This window comes from Tursiops truncatus, chromosome 11, assembly GCF_011762595.2.
Source record: "Tursiops truncatus isolate mTurTru1 chromosome 11, mTurTru1.mat.Y, whole genome shotgun sequence".
NCBI lineage: Eukaryota > Metazoa > Chordata > Mammalia > Artiodactyla > Delphinidae > Tursiops > Tursiops truncatus.
This window is the reverse complement of record NC_047044.1, coordinates 50,865,330-50,881,765: the sequence shown is the minus strand read 5'-3', so window position 1 is coordinate 50,881,765 and position 16,436 is coordinate 50,865,330. Positions and strand designations below refer to the sequence as shown.

Genomic DNA, 16,436 nt, shown 5'->3' with positions numbered 1-16,436 from the left:
CATCTAGGCCTGGTGTTTTCTGTTTTGGAAGATTGTTAATTATTGATTCAATTTCTTCAAAAGATATAGGCCTATTCAGATTATCGATTTCTCCTTATGTGAGTTTTGGTAGATTGTGTCTTTCAAGGAATTGGTCTGTTTCATCTAGGTTATCAAATTTGTGGACATGGAGTTGTTTGTAATATTCTTTTATTATCCTGTTAATGTCCACAGTTTCAGTAGTGAACTTTCATTTCCAGTGCTAGTAATAGCATTCAATGCTATAAATTCCTTCTAAGCACTGCTTTTACTGTATCCCACAAACTTTGATAAGTTGTATTTGCACTCTCATTTATTTAAAGATATTTTAAAATTTCTCTTGATACTTCTTACTTGACCCATGTGTTACTTAATAGTATGTTGTTTAATCAACAAGTATTTTGGGGATTTCCGGCTCACTTTCTGGTATTGGGTTCTAGTTTAATTTCATGGGATAACAAATAAAGAAACAGGTGGTCCGAGGCATCGGGAGCATGGGAAAAAGTAATTGGAAAAAAGTGTTGTTCTGCTCAGAGCATAAATAAAGTACAGATCTCAGCACATTCAAAAGGTCACCAAGTGGACCCTCATGCATGCCCAGTTGAAGGGTTGGTCTATCCAGTCTTAACCAGCTTAGATCACACTAGACATAGCTGACTCCAAGTTCCTAGAAAACAATTCGGTCAAGTATCTTATTGTTTAGGCTGCATGCTGCGTGTACAGGTCTTTAAATGACCTTGATTTTTGAAGCCAGGTGAAATGTATTTAACCCACAGTTTCAATACTATCAAACTGAATTCAACAGCACATTAAAAGCATCATATACAATGATACATTTACATTTATCCCTGGGGTGCTAGAACGTTTCAAGATAGGAAAATCAATAAATGATATAGCACATTAACAGAATGAAGGATAAAAATCATATGATCATCTCAATAGATACATAAAAATCATTTGACAAAATTCAACATCCCTTCATGATAAAAACTCTCTAAATTGGGTATTGAAGGAATATACCTCAACATAAGGAAGGCCGTATATGACAAACTGACAACTAACATCAGACTCAATGGTAAAAGGTTGAACGCTTTCCTGCTAATATAAGGAACAAGACAGGGGTGCCCACTCGCATCACTCTTATTCAACATATGCTGGAAGTCATAGAGCAATTAGGCAAGAAAAAGAAATAAAAGGTATCCAAGTCAGAAAGGAAGAGGTAAACTTGTGTCTGAGTTTGCAGATGACACGATCATATATAGAGAAAACTCTAAAGACTCCACTAAAATAACTGTTAAAACTAATAAATTCAGTAAAGTTGCAGGATACACAATCAACATACAAAAATCAGTTGTATTTCTATACACTAGCAATGAACTATCTAAAAAAAAAATAAAACAATCCCATTTACAATAGGATTAAAATAATAAAATACTTAGGAGTAAATTTAACCCAGGAGGTGAAAGATCTGTATACTGAAAACTATAAGACATTGATAAAAAGATGTTGAAGAAGACACAAATGAATGGAAAGATATTCTGTGTTCATGGATTGGAAGAATTAATATCGTTAAAATGTTCGTACTGCCCACAGTTATCTGCTGATTCAATGCAATCCTTGTCAAAATTCCAATGGCATTTTTCACAGACGTAGAAAAAACAATTCTAAAAATTGTATGGAACCACAGAAGACCCCAAATAGTGAAAGCAATCCTGAGAGAGAAGAGCAAAGCTGAGGCATCACACTTTCTGATCTCAAACTGTATTACAAAGCTGTAGTAATCAAAACAGTGTGGTACTGGCATTAAAAATAGACATACAGACTAATGGAACAGAATGGCAAGCCCATATATAAACCCACACATATACGGTCAACTAATATTTGATAAGGGTGCCAAGAACAGACAATGGCAACAAGATGGTCCCTTCAATAAACAGTATTGGGAAAACTGGATATTCAGATATTCACATGAAAAATAATGAACTTGGACTCCTATCTTATACCATTCACAAAAATTAACTTAAAATGAATTAAAGATTAAAATGCAAGACCTGAAACTGTAAAACTACTGTAAGAAAATATTGGGAAAAAGCTCCTTGGCGTGATTCTCGGCAATGATATTTTGGAAATGACACCAAAAGCACAAGCAACAAAAACAAAACTAAACAAGTGGGGCTACACCAAACTAAAAAGCTTCTGCACAGCAAAAGAAACAATCAGGAAAATTAAAAGCCAACCTGCAGAATGAGAGAAAATATTTGCAAACCATATGTCTGATAAGGGGTTAATATCCAAAATATATAAGGAACTCAAACAACTCAATAGCCAAAAAACCAAACAATCTGATTATAAATGGGCAAAGGACTTGAATAGATATTTTTCAAAAGAAGACATACAAGTGGCCAACAGGTACATGAAAAGATGCTCATCATCACTAATCATTAAGGAAATGCATATCAAAACCACAATGAGATATTGACTCACATCTGTTAAAATGGCTTTTATCAAAAAGGCAACAGGGACTTCCCTGGTGGCACAGTGGTTAAGAATCTGCCTGCCAATGCAGTGGACACGGGTTCGAGCCCCCGTCCAGGAAGATCCCACATGCTGCAGAGTAACTAAGCCTGTGCACCACAGCTACTGAGCCTGCACTCTAGAGCCTGTGAGCCACAGCTACTGAGCCCACGTGCCACAACTACTGAAGCCTGCACACCTAGATCCCATGCTCCACAACAAGAGAAGCCACCACAGTGAGAAGCCCACACACCACAACGAAGAGTAGCCCCCGCTCGCCGCAGCTAGAGAAAGCCTGCACGCAACAATGAAGACCCAGTGCAGCCAAAAATAAAAATTAATTAATTAATTTTAAAAAAAGACAAGAGGCAACAACTGTTGATGAGGATGTGAAGAAAAGGGAATGCTGGTGCACTATTGGTGGGAATGTGAATTAGTATAGCCACTATGGAAAACAGTATGGAGGTTTCTCAAAAATTTCAATATAGAACTACCATATGACCCAGCAGTCACACTTCTGGCATATATATCTGAAGGAAATGAGATATCTGCACTTCCATGTTCATTGCGGCATCATCCACAAGAGCCAGGATATGGAAGCAACCTGTTGATGGATGAATGGATAAGGAAGATGTGGTGTATATATGGAATGGAATATTATTCATCCATGAGAAAGCAGGAAATCGTGCCATTTGCAACAACATGGGCAAACATTATCCTAAGTGAAATTAGCCAGACAGAGGAAAACAAAAACTATATGATCTCACTTATATGTGTAATCAAAAAAAAAAAAAAAGAAAAGTCTAACTCTTAGGCACAGAAAGTAGAATGGTGGTTATCAGGGGCTAGGAGGTGGCGGATATGGGAAGGTGCTGGTCAAAGGGTACAAGCCTTCAGTTATAAGATGAATAAGCTCTGGGGATCTCATGTACAATGTGGTGGCGCTATATGTAATAACACTGCATTTGTACTTGAAATGTGCTAAGAGTGTAGACCTTAAGTGTTCTCACCAGGAAAAAAAAGGTTAACTGTGGAAGGTGATGAATGTGTTAATTAACCTGATCATGGTAATCATTTCACAAAGTATATGTGTGTCAAATCATTAGACTGTATACTTTAAGTAAATACTATTTTATTTGCCAAAAAAACAGATTTGTGTCTATTACTGTAAATAGTGATAGCTCAGAAATTGCTTGTTAGTACTCATTTACGGTGTTACTGAACTTACTGGTTTATTAAATCATTATTACTTTTTAAAAAGGATGATACAGAAAATGTATCAAAAAGAATTTCTTTTAGCTCTTTGCTTTGCATATCATTCTGCTTTACAAAATAATTTAGACTTAAACAAAACTTCAAGAACTGTACAAACTTAGCTTGATTTTCATGAGTTTAGAAAAATAAACTTCATTCATTGACCAGAAGAAAAAATAAGGTCAAGGAATCTGAATAAACATTTCTCCAAGGGAGATATACAAATGGCCCATATGCACTTTTGAAAAAATGCAAAACATAAGCCATTTAGAAAATGCAAGTGAAAACCACAATGAGACACCACTTCTCACCCAATAGGATGGTTATAATAAAAAAGACATACAATAACAAATGTTGGCAAGGATGTAGAAAAATTGAAACCCTCTTGCATTGCTGGAGGGAATGTAAATGGTATAACCTCTTTGGAAAAGAGTTTGGCAGTTCTTCAAATGTTAAACAGAGTTAGCATATGAACCTTCTGGCATATACCACTCCTAGAATATAGCTAAGAGAATTGAAAACATACATCCACATAAAAACTTGTACACAAATATTCATAGCAGCATTTTTCATAACAGCCAAAATATGGAAACAATTCAAATGTCCATCAACTAATGAATGGATAAATAAAATGTGGTAAATCCATATAATGGAATATTGCTCAGCCATAAAAACAAATGAAGTACTGATGCATGCTATAACATGATGAACGTTGGAAACATTATGTGAAAAAAAGTCAGCAATGCAAGAGGACATATTGTATGATTACATTGATATGAAATGTCCAGAATAGTCAAATCTATAGAGACAGACTATAGATTAGTGGTTGCATAGGGCTAGAGGATCTAAGGGGAAATAGAGTGACTGCTAATGGGTACAAGTGTGTGTGTGTACGTGTGTGTGTGTGTGTGTGTGTGTGTGTGTGTGTGTGTGTATAATTTTTCCTTTTTCCTCTTACACCTTTATAGGTTCATTGAAATAATTGGGGATTTGGGTTTCAGATTGTTAGTAATTTTTTTTCTTACAAAATGCCTCATCCATTTATAAGATCCTTTTTGTATGTTACATTATACTTTAAATCATATTATCAATGTATATTGGTTCAGCATTAAAATAAGTTTTGTAAGTTTTGTTTATCATAACTATTTCTTATGTAGTAAGTCTTCCCCTGTCTTGAACTTTATTTTCTAATTTTTGAAGAACAGTTTGTTTAGAACCACAACAGGAGTGTTATACTTTCTGAGTGTTTCCTTGTATTGTTATGAGCACTTTGAAGGATCTTGGTAGTTATTGCCAAATTGCTTTCCAGAAAACTTGTGCTGATTTAACTTCCATGTGGATTCTGTGGGTGTTGCCATTTCTCTATGCTCTCTTTCTTCAGTACTGAATGTTTTCATCCTATTTAATTAATACCTGATAATGTATGTCATATTTGAGACCTAGTATCTCATTAACGTTTTAATTTGCGTTTAGATTTTGTGTTTAGATTTTTAAATATAATTACTGAACATTTATTTATTTTTTTCTTTTATGTATTGCTGGGTTTTGTCATTTGCCTATTTTTTATTGGGGTATTTTATATTTTTATTGCTCTGTAAGTTCTCTTTGTATATTAAGGATATCACCATATATGTATGTTACAAATCATTCACACAGTTGATATTTTATTTAGTATATTTATGCTGTTTTATGGTTGGGACCAGATCCAAAGTTGTTGGCATTTCATTAGGAAGATGGTTAAGAGCATCACATCCTAGCTCAGGTTCTTGTTCATTGTGTAATCTTGGGAAAGTCTTAATGTTTCTTAACTCCTGCTAAAACTGATGTAAAACAATAGTGTCAACTTCATGGGATTGTTGAGAGGATTAAATGACCTAAATTAGAGCTTAGCATAATACTTGTCATAATTTAGCAAACAATTGATCATTTCTTGCTGTTACTATTTGTGTTCTTTTTAACAGATGAGCTAAGTAGAGATAAAGAGAATGATGTGGAATGAATGAGTGTAGGAGTTGTATTTGCTGCCCTGTCTGGTTTCTTCCCATTAACCTTTCCCACAGGTGAACTTGCTGGAGACCTTTTTACACTGCAGCATTTGGGTCCTGTTTATTAGAACTACTGCCAGTGGAAACTGCCCTCCCTTTTGTGGGGTAGCGTATTTGATATTCAATCTCATTCTTATTTTGTTTCAACAACTTGGGAATTTGTTAGGTACTCATTGTGTAGGTTTTCAATTAAGTTTGCTTTTCAAATAAATAAAGTTCAGCAACAGGGTAGAGTACTGTTTTCAGATACAGTATATACTGCATTAAGTCTGTTTTTCCCACTTACCTAATAATGGCATTTGTACAAATAAAAGATGTATCCAGTGAACAAAAGGGTGTTCCTAGCTCTGAATATGCCATGGAGACTTTAATTCCTTTTTTGATTAGTGACATTTTTTTCTCTCCCAAACGCTTGGAGCAATGGGAATGTGAGCTTTCCGTGGGGAAGTCTTACGTGTGTTGTTTCTTTTTATGTAAGTTTTATGTATCTGTCTATTCTGTGGTTGAATAAAATATGTCCTCTCTATGGTCACCAGTGTAACCTTTGTACACATGCTATCCGTTATACTCGGATCTCCTTCTTAAAACCCCACATGTGCAAATGAATGCAAACTTTGTACTCTTTTACCTTTGAAAAATTTGTAATGATCATCATATCTTTTTGATCATTAGATTGGCAAGTGCTTAAATTCTCACAAAATTGCCCTTAAAAGATGTTTAGCTGGTTTTAGTTTTCAAATATTCAATCCTACATGCCTTTTAGAAAGACAAAGTATATATATATGGTTATTGATGAAAGGGAAGAAAGAATTATTGTTGTATTGCTATACCATAATCTGTTGATTATGTCATTGTAAACTAGATTATTTATATTTAATATATACTAAATATATATGTAATATATAATACATGTATGTATATACATATATATAAACAGAGGATGTAATCTGTCATGATTTGATTTTATAGGAACAGAATGTTAGCATTTGAAAAAAGAACATTAAAGATGATGTAATCCAACACTCTCATTTAAAAATGATACAAGCTTAGAAAGGCAGCACATGGATTCCCCAAGGTCTCATGTGGGAGAACCTAGTCAAGAATTCAGGGCTGTGTTCATCATATCACTACTACAGTCATATTTTCACTCAATTCCAAAGCCTTTTAATTTTAATATCACAGTTACTATTATTATTTGTGTGTGTGTGTTCGTGTGTGTGTGTGTGTTTGGCTAAGCCCTTTCTAGTTATTCCTATCCAGTAAGAGTCATCAATTTAGGCAGCAGGCTAATGAGATACCACTAAAGCTATCAAGAAAAAAAAAAATTAACAAGGTTGCTCTCACTGAAAGTGTTCAAGAATAGACACCCCAGTACCTGCAACATGTTATGTATATTCCCATCTTGCAGCTGCAGTAGAAGAATAAGTGGTTACCTTATTTTGCCTTCACCTGTGCCCTTCATTCTGCTTACTGTGGGCTTTGAAATTGTATGCCATGTTCAAAGGTTTCTAAGTAGCCCAAGACCACCATAATTAACTGGATAGGTTTAATAGGACTGAAAATGATGTTTCAGTAGCTGTACCTTTTCATTAAACAACATTATTAAAAGTACAGCTAGCTTTGTTGAATTCTGTTGGTTGTGGTACCCACTCCTTGTGAGGTATTTAGTGCTGCTTTTGCTAAGTAGTACTTGACAGTTTCCCATATATTAATAATGTTTCTTTAAATTGCTAAAATGCCCTCTTTCCTACCTTCCAATCAAGGCACATTTATTCAAATATCAGATCATGCTTTATTTATGCATTCTTTCATTCTTTTAAACACCAATACAATAAATGTTCTAATGTTCTGGGCCCTGAGTATGTATGGTGCAGCATAGACTCAGGCCCTGCCCTAATTTGATGGGTTTTTAAAATATGATTACAGAGACGAGGTACGAGATTTTTGGAACTAGCAAATCTGATCACGTCACCCTTTTGCCCAGAGGTTTTCAGTGGCTTACTTCCCTTTGGCTACAGGGTGAAATCACTTTCCCTTTGCGTAAAATGGAAAGGCTTTCAAGACCTGGCCTCCTCTCTATCTAAGTTTAAGGCATACTCACTTAGTGTAAGAGGTCAAGGAAGGTCTCTGGCTTTAAACTGAAACCTGGAGGATGAGTAGGAGAGAGGTAGGCAAGGAAGTGGGGAGGGTTGAATGGGAATGTTCCCAAGCAATGGAATGAGACTAAGTGAAGGTCTTGAGGTAAGACGGAACGTAGCAACTCCCCTGTTGCCTTCCTTACCGTGGATTGCTGATCTGAACCATAGGCTACAGAAAAAGATTTGAGTAACTATTTTTTTAAGTTTTCCCAAGGATGATACATAATGAGAACCACGTTAGATGCTTAGGAGAGAGGTTAATTACATGCAGTGGATGCCTCGGGTTAGGCCCTACATCAGGGTTTTCAAGCTTAATTCTCTCTGGGAACTCTGGTTGAGAGAGGCTATGAGTAGGGAAGATCACCACTGACAGGTCACAAATCCTTAAGACTCTCCTCTGAGTTGGAGATTAAATCATCTCATTTTATCTCCAGTCTGCTTGGCAGTCTTAGAAATTTAGTGACAGGTGCCTGGTTCTTTTAACCTATTATATTTTTGCAAACTCAAGTGCCTGAAGCTACTGCCCTACCCCGTGCTTTACTGGTTTTCCTGTGCTTGGCCTAGTAGTACTTCCAGTCCTCTTGCCTCTACATTTTGGCCCTGCATCATGATGTCTTGCAGTTTACCTGAATACATTGTGTAGGCCACACTATCCCCACTGGCGCTGGAGCTAGAGAATTTGGGTCTAAAGGATGAGAAATGTCTACACACCCATGAAGCAGAAGCCCTTGCTTAGTGGCGGCATTCTATTACCTCTAAATTCTGCTTTTATTCAGGAGAGAGAATGTCTGGGACCATTAAATACCTACAAGTGAAAGAAGCGCTTCCTATCCAATGTCTAGCTCAGTCCCTATAGCCCTTCTTAAAATAGACATTAGTATCTAGAACCTCCGGTTAGGGCTGCTCCGTGGGTGATTGCCACAGCATATGGCCAAATAAAACCACTCAGAGACAAGATAAATATTCAGCAAAATTTTCCTGCCATTGAATCCCTCTTCCTCTCTACAATACCTATGTATTGTGAAACTCTGTTGGCTGTCCCTCTGTTACCTGTCCATAATTTGATTTTCTAAATCACCTAAATCTGTTATCAGAGGTTTTTTTTCTAAAATGTAAATGTCATGTCAGCCCTCTGCCCAGAGTGTTTCAATGGCTTCCCACTGGCTATGGAAAGAAATCTCTTTCCTTTTGCATAACAGGGGAGGTCTTTCATGAACTGGATCCCTCTCTGTCAAAGTTTAAGGCCTCCTCTCCCCCGCAACCCCCTCACCCCTAGCAATTTATATTTTATAAAACCTGAACTGATTCCCACAGAATGGAATTGCATGCTGTTATGGCTGTTTCTGTGCCTTTGCACACCCAGTCCATTCCCTTGGAATAGACTTACTTTTACCAGTAAAATAGGCATATAAAGTTCTTTCTACTAGACTTCTGTGCTCCTGTAAAACAATTATTATATTATGATTATGTGCCAGTCTCCATTCTCTTTATAAGGTTTTTGAGGATGAATCTGCATCTTTTCGTGTTGTTTTACCCTCAGCCTCTAGGAGAGTGGTAAACACATCCATTCATTAAATAGTTACTGCTTTAGGAACAGTAGAAAGAGTGGCAAACAAGCAGGCAGGGCTCCTGATGGTAAGGAGTTTACACTATAGTGTGTGTATGTGTCTGGCACTAAACCAGTAAACCAATAAACATGATGACATCTGATAAGAGGTGGAGAGGAAATAGAAAGGATCAGATAGGGAATGGTGATGGCGGGGGTGGGGGGGCAATCCTAATTTAGACAGGATTTCTAGGAAAACCTCACTGAGGAGGAGGTATTTGAGCTAAGGTCTGAAGTATGAGAATCCAAACAGTTTGGGGGAATGTTCTAAGCAGAGGAAAAAACAAATATAACAGACCCTGATAAGCGATGAATTTGATATGTTAGGGGAACTGAAAGGAGACCAGTGTGGGTAGAGCACAATGTGGAGACAGGTTCAAGATGTGTTTGGAGTTCCCTAGTGGCCTAGTGGTTAGGAATCCGGGCTTCCGATGCCATCCCGCAAGCCGCGCGGCACAGCCCCCCCCCCAAAAAAGGGATGTGTTTGGAGAGGTAGGTAGGAGTTGGATAATGTACACTTTTGTCCACCTTCAAATATTTCTTTAATTGGATGTGTCAGGTCTGGTCTAAGTATGCATGTACAGAGTATTGGCTGTCTTCACCCTCCCACATAGCCTTAGGATCCACTTCTCCCCAGCGCTGTTCCCACGGGGCCTGAAATCATTGCAATAAGAGTAAGAGTGTTAAACATTTCTCTCTTCGGTTTTATTTGTGGAATTTCACCAGATCTGGAAACATTAAGGAAATCAACTCGGCTTCAGTGTTTGGTCTTCTGAGCAGGTCTTTGACAGGAGCCGTATCACAATGAATTCAGGATGATGTGAACAATGACTGCAGAGGAACAGGACCAAGCACAGTTCAGAGACTTCTAAGTAATACTGAGATGGGAATCCTTTCATTTGCTCCTGCCTTTTGTCTTCATCTGAACCAGCAACCTGAAAAATGAAAGAAAAATTCCATAACCATTTCACTGCCCAGCCCAGCAGAAAGTTAATGTAGAACCCAGGGCAAAGACCACGAATGAATTCTAGAAATCTTACTACGTTTCTCAGAGAAAGCAACTGAATTGTTTTTGTTTCTAATATGAGCAATGAAGGAAGTAACTGCTGATCTGAAGACTCTAAAAGGCTTCAGGATAGCAGTGAAGTGGACTACACATTCTTCCAGCTGCCACTGTTCACAACACTCTTGACAGTTAAAATATATCACACATTCTCTTGTCCTTTTAATGTAAACATTTACTGTTTAAAGTGGACTATAGAATCAAACCAAAATAGAAGGATACAGACTGATATTTCAGAGGTGAAGCTAAACACTAGACTAAATTAAATAAAAGTAATTTGCAATCTAACTCATAGTTACATATCGTACATTACACTGTGTTTGTCCCTGGGAAAGATTAAACAGAGCTTTCATTGCTGGCTTTAGTTTTACAACCTGTTACTAGAAGGGAATTTCATACAGAACAGGCAAAATTTTGAAGTAGAATAAAGTTAGAAAAAGATGGGAAATGTTTTAAGGGAAGGGTAGACTCCTTGATGTGGACTCTCTTCTGTGCTTGAGCATGGTCTAGAATCAAGAAAGTAATGCCATGTCTGGTTTTTGTTGTTGTTGATCTCCCTAGGAAAAACTCGACCTCCTTCTTTCTCTTCCCGTTGGCATCTGGCCCAAGCCTTTACCTTCAACTCACAACTTTTTTCAAGTTGTATTAAATCTGAAAACTAAGAACCTTCCAAATGACCCACATTTGAATCCTGGGCCTACTCCTGGGCTGACTTGAGTAAGATACGGATTTAAAAAAAAAAAGCGATATGAAATTTTGCTTAAAATCTCAGTAGTTAAAAATGTGGCATTCTATAAAATGTTAATATTAGACCCTATAAGAAATTCTGGTGTCCTTGAAGTTAGTTTTATCCTGAAAGGAAAAATTGTAAATGGATATAGTTTCAAATTTGTTCACTTTCCTATTTTGCTTAAGATTTCTGTGCACAGCACAGAAATTTATCAAACTCCTTTCCTGGTGACAGTACATCATTAGATTACTTCAGTGAGTATTCAGGAGATTTTAATCTTATGAGTCATAAAATTCTTTTATTCCCCAAAGAATTTCCTGTGTCTGCCTGGAATTTCACGTCTTTGTAGTTTTAGCAGGACTCCTTGAAGCAGTTACTTTCTAAATGACTGTATTCTTGAGGTCTGTATGTAATACCTGGGAGGCCGGGTCACAGACTGAGTCCTGTTTTTCCAGAAAATTGAAAAATGAATCCCTTTCACTGACTTACTCCTAGTGATTTTATTCAGAAATTCCCTTAAACTTTTTAACCTCTTCCTCTCATGATGGAGATATTTTCACTTGCTGCTTATGCAGTTCCCAGCATTAACATTTTTTGCCCACTTAGGCCTGTTTTTGTCTCTTTCTGTGAATATCCTCCAGTGACTGGATGTTAGTGTGTTGCTTGCCTGTCCCATCAGGTTTTCATCACTCACTTGGTGTAAAGGAAAAGGAGATAGAGTTACAAATATATTGGACCATTTAGCAATTGAATAGAAATGCCTTTGGATATCCTTTTTCCTCCTCTTTTTGTTTTTTTCTTAGCTCTTTTTGAAGAAGGTGAAAGTCAGGTTATAGTGGAAAGCCAGAACCTGTGTATGTTCCTGTTTGAAAAGTCCAGGGAAGCGAAGATGATACTTTTTGACATGTGAGTTTCAGAAATTCTTAGTGATTATTGTTAATACACACTTCGCTTATGTGAAGAGCTTCATCTGCTTGTGCATGTCTTTGTGAGTTTTAAAAGATAATGCCTAACTGTGTTCTGATAATAAATGGCAGCTGAACAAGCACAGAGGAGACTGAGGTCTGTCTGGATATGCTATTTGGCAAGATTCATCTAGCATGGAACAAACGAAAAATGGAAGGCTAGTAGTACATCGAAACTAACAAATACATTATTCAGAAGTTGATTACTAGGAAATCTTTTACTAGACTTCAGTATGATTGGTGTCTTTAAGGACAAATCTAGAATTTTATCCCAAAAGCTAGGTCCTTATATTTGTTTTATGGCTACTTTCTCATTTTTTAGCATAGGACTTAAAAAAATTTTAATCAATAAAAGAAGATAAAAGAATATATGTACCAGATTAATGTTTTACTTGGTTGATTAATATATTATTTATTTTTAGAGTAGAGAAAAATCAATGCAGTGATTACTTGCTGTTCACATATATACAGAAAATGTAAGTCCTGGGAATGTAGCACACATTATCATTGCATAATCTATATCCATATGCTGTTTATAACAAGCTGAAATGTTAGACCCATGAGAAAAGAACCAGATTCTGGCACAGGACAGTTTTGTGGTAAGGAAAGATGAATGGATTCCAAAAAAAAAAAAAAAAAAATTGTTAAAAGCTTGATGGTTCCACAATAAAATAAGAGAGCTGAAATGGGGGTTAGAGATGTATGTTAGCACACACTGACATTTAAAACATTTAATTCCTTTCTTCATCTGTATTCTCCTTCAGCTCTTCTGATCCTGACTTAGGTAAATGAATTGACTCATACCTTCTTAGCAGGTAAAGATAGGAACAAAGGTGACTGGCACTGTAACCTCTCCCCAACTTCTTCCCCCATCCCCTTGTGTGTCTTTTCTTTAATAGTGGTTTTCCCTAACAGTTAGGGGCAGATCTGTACCAGTCAGTGATGCCTTGGTTGGAGCTTGTTAGCTTAGTTGCTGTATTTTGCTAATGATGTCCGGGCTACATGTTTGATTGCCAATGTGAGTATTTTCATGCAGTGAAAAAGGCCTTTGTCCAAACATATATTGCTCCCCTCACCTCTTCTTATGTAAGTTTGAGATAAGGAGATTTGTGAATATGAGAATGACTCAGTAAAAATATATTCTGAGCCATTAAGATGGCCATTATTAAAACAAAACAGAAAATAATGAGTGTTGGAGAGGATGTGCAGAAGTTAGAGTCCTTGTACATCATTGGTGAGAATGTAAAATGGTGCAGCCAGTGTAGAAAACTGTATGGAAGTTCTTCAAAAAAATTGAACATAGCAATTCCACTTCTCGGTATATACTCAAAAGAACTGAAAGCAGAGAATCGAACAGATGTTTGTATACCAACATTCATAGCAGCACTATTCACAATAGCCAAAAGGTGGAAACAACTCAAATGTCCATCGAAAGATGAATGGATAAACAAAATGTGGTGTATACCTAAAGTGGAATCTCATTCAGCCTTAAAAAGGAATGAAATTCTGATACATGCCACAATATGGATGAATCTTGAGTACATTATACTGAGTGAAATAAGCAGACACAAAAGGACAAATACTATATGGTTACGCTACGTGAGGTACCTAGAATAGTCAAATTCATAAAGACCTCGAGTCATAGAGACAGAAGTCGAATGGTGGTTAACAGGGACTAGGGTGTGTGTGGGGGCGGGGGGCGGGGGGGGGTTGCTTAATGGGTACAGAGTCTCAGCTTGAGAAGAGGAAAAAGTTCTGGGAGATGGATGGTGGTGATGGCTGTCCCAAAATGTGAATATACTTAGTGGCACTGAACTGTACACCTAAAAATGATTAAAATGGTAGATTTTAGGTTATATATATTTTACCACAATAATTGTGTGTGTATAAATATAGAGAAAAAAACACACTCTTGTGTGTGTCCTCTTAATACTCTTAACACTACTTCAATTCTGATACCAGGCATGTGGGTTTTCCATACATCAGGCAATTCTGAAACACCAGCTGGGTGTCCTGCAACTTAATTCTAAGTGTCAGAGGCTGGTTAAGGGCTCAGCCCCACAAGATGGCCTCTGCTCCCTACTTCAGACACTAGTTGCAAGGCCAGGTTGTCACTTGTACTTCTGACCGACCTATGGATGTAAATTGAAGGTTTCCAAGACCCCGTCCTCAGGTTCGATTAATTTGCTGGAGCGGCTCACTGAATTCAGGAAAACAGTTTACTTACCAGATTACCAGTTTGTTATAAAAGTATATAACTCAGGTCCAGCCAGATGGAAGAGTTGCATAGGGCATTTACGTGGGAAGTCGGTGAAGAGTTTCCAGTGCCCTCTCCTCGAGCACCATTCTCCCAGCACTTCCACATGTTAATCAACGGGAAGCTCTCCGAACCCATCCTTTGAGTTTTTATGGAACTCAGTCTCCAGCGCCTCTTTTCACCCAGGAGGTTGAGGAGGTCTAATCCTCTAATCAAGTGGTTGATTCCCCTGGCAACCAGCCCACATCCTTAACAAGTCACCGTATTAACATAAACTCAGGTGTGGTTGGTTGAAAGGGGCTTGTTGTGAATAACAAAAGACACCTTCCTTGCTCCGATCACTTAGGAAATTCCAAGGGTTTTAGGAGTCTGCCAGGAGGGGGACAAAGACCAAATATATATTTCTTATTATAAATCACGATATCACAGTCTACCTCCTGGTCTTCAAACATTGATCCCTTACAGCAAAACAATTTTAAAAGTCAAAAGGTACTAACATATTACTAGAATCCCATTGTGTCATTAATAATTATCCAGTCCATCACTATAGCATAGGTAAATGTGTTCCAGGGAGAGGCCACATAGGTTTGCATACTTCCATTGGAGATCTTGTCAGGAACAGGAATGAAGACAAAATATATATTTCTTATTATAAATCACAGTACCACAACATATAAATATACATTATCTAATGCTATTTACCATCACTTTTATTTAATAGTAGTTATTTTTAAAAGTCCTATACAAGAATTTCTTCAAACCATCATTAACTAGAGATTAAAGAGGAGAAAGACTTTGAGGTACAATGGCAAGATGAAAAGACATCTGTTCCTCCCATACTCTACCAAATTCCAATTAAAATAACCAAAGCAACGTAAAATAATTTTTTTAACTTTGAGAATTACTGCCAGATAAGGAAGATTAGGATGAAATTAATGGATGATATTAAGGGAAGATTTATATACCACCATGAGGAAGTGGTATAGTTGTAAGTTAGGGTGATCCTGTCAGAACCCGAATAATACTTCTGAAGTTGGAGAGTTGAGAGCTTAGAGGCCAGGTTAGTGCTGGGGACAGGTGGGGAGCTTTCCATTTTGGAAATCCTTTCACCACCGTGGAACAACTATATTGAGAAGCAATTGAGTGCAGAGGTCTAAAGGCAATTATCACACAACATAGGTAAGGATTTAGTCCTGTCCTTTCAGGGCCAGACAGTAGCTAGCAACCAGATGGACACCAGACGTACGTAGTCCCGTCGTGTACATGGAAAGGAGGTCAGACCAAAGAGTAAATTACATGTGGAAGAAATGTTCCTTGGCCTAAAAGATTTGCCAAACACAGTGAAAGGTATACAGGGACAAATGTCCCCAGTGAGGACAACTGGTAACACCTGCTCCCTCCTGTTTCTCTCAGTGGACTGGATTGCTGACCTGGTAATAGAAGTGTCCTCCAAGTCCCAGTTACCCTCACCAGAAACCTTGAAGGTCAAATTTCAGTAGTTCTGAAGTCGGTCTTCTCTTTACCCATCACATGCCGAACAAGACCTTGGCTGCACACTGCCATGCCCTCACACAGCCTGCAGACCTGGGCACTGTCACTGGGGTGTTTTGGGGCCTTTCTAAATGTCGTCACACTTCTGCTTTACTGATAACACTTCTCAAAGGTTGTTGTATGAGGTTGATAGTTTTCCTCACTGAAAAAATATTCTTTGCTTTTTTCAAAAACTTATTTTATTTCATTTGATTTCTGCTGAAGGAAATCTTTCTCTGCATCTATGCTGCTTCCTTGACCAGAGTCTGCTTTTGGGCCTTTGCTTTTGTTTCTCGAAAAGATATTCTCTTGGATC

At 37.4% G+C, this 16,436-nt stretch overlaps 1 protein-coding gene across 5 annotated transcripts in view; it reads left to right on the top strand.

Moving 5' to 3' along the window:
* MSRB3 (methionine sulfoxide reductase B3) overlaps window positions 1-16,436 on the top strand; it is a 164,575-nt gene that overhangs the window by 107,771 nt on the left and 40,368 nt on the right. Inside the window, exon 5 of one of the 5 annotated variants that reach the window (XR_012324298.1) lies at window positions 12,172-12,274. The exons of the other annotated variants lie outside the window; for them this stretch is intronic. The gene's annotated coding sequence lies outside the window, so the exon portion shown is untranslated. The remainder of the gene's footprint in view (window positions 1-12,171; window positions 12,275-16,436) is intronic. 5 annotated transcript variants of the gene reach the window in all.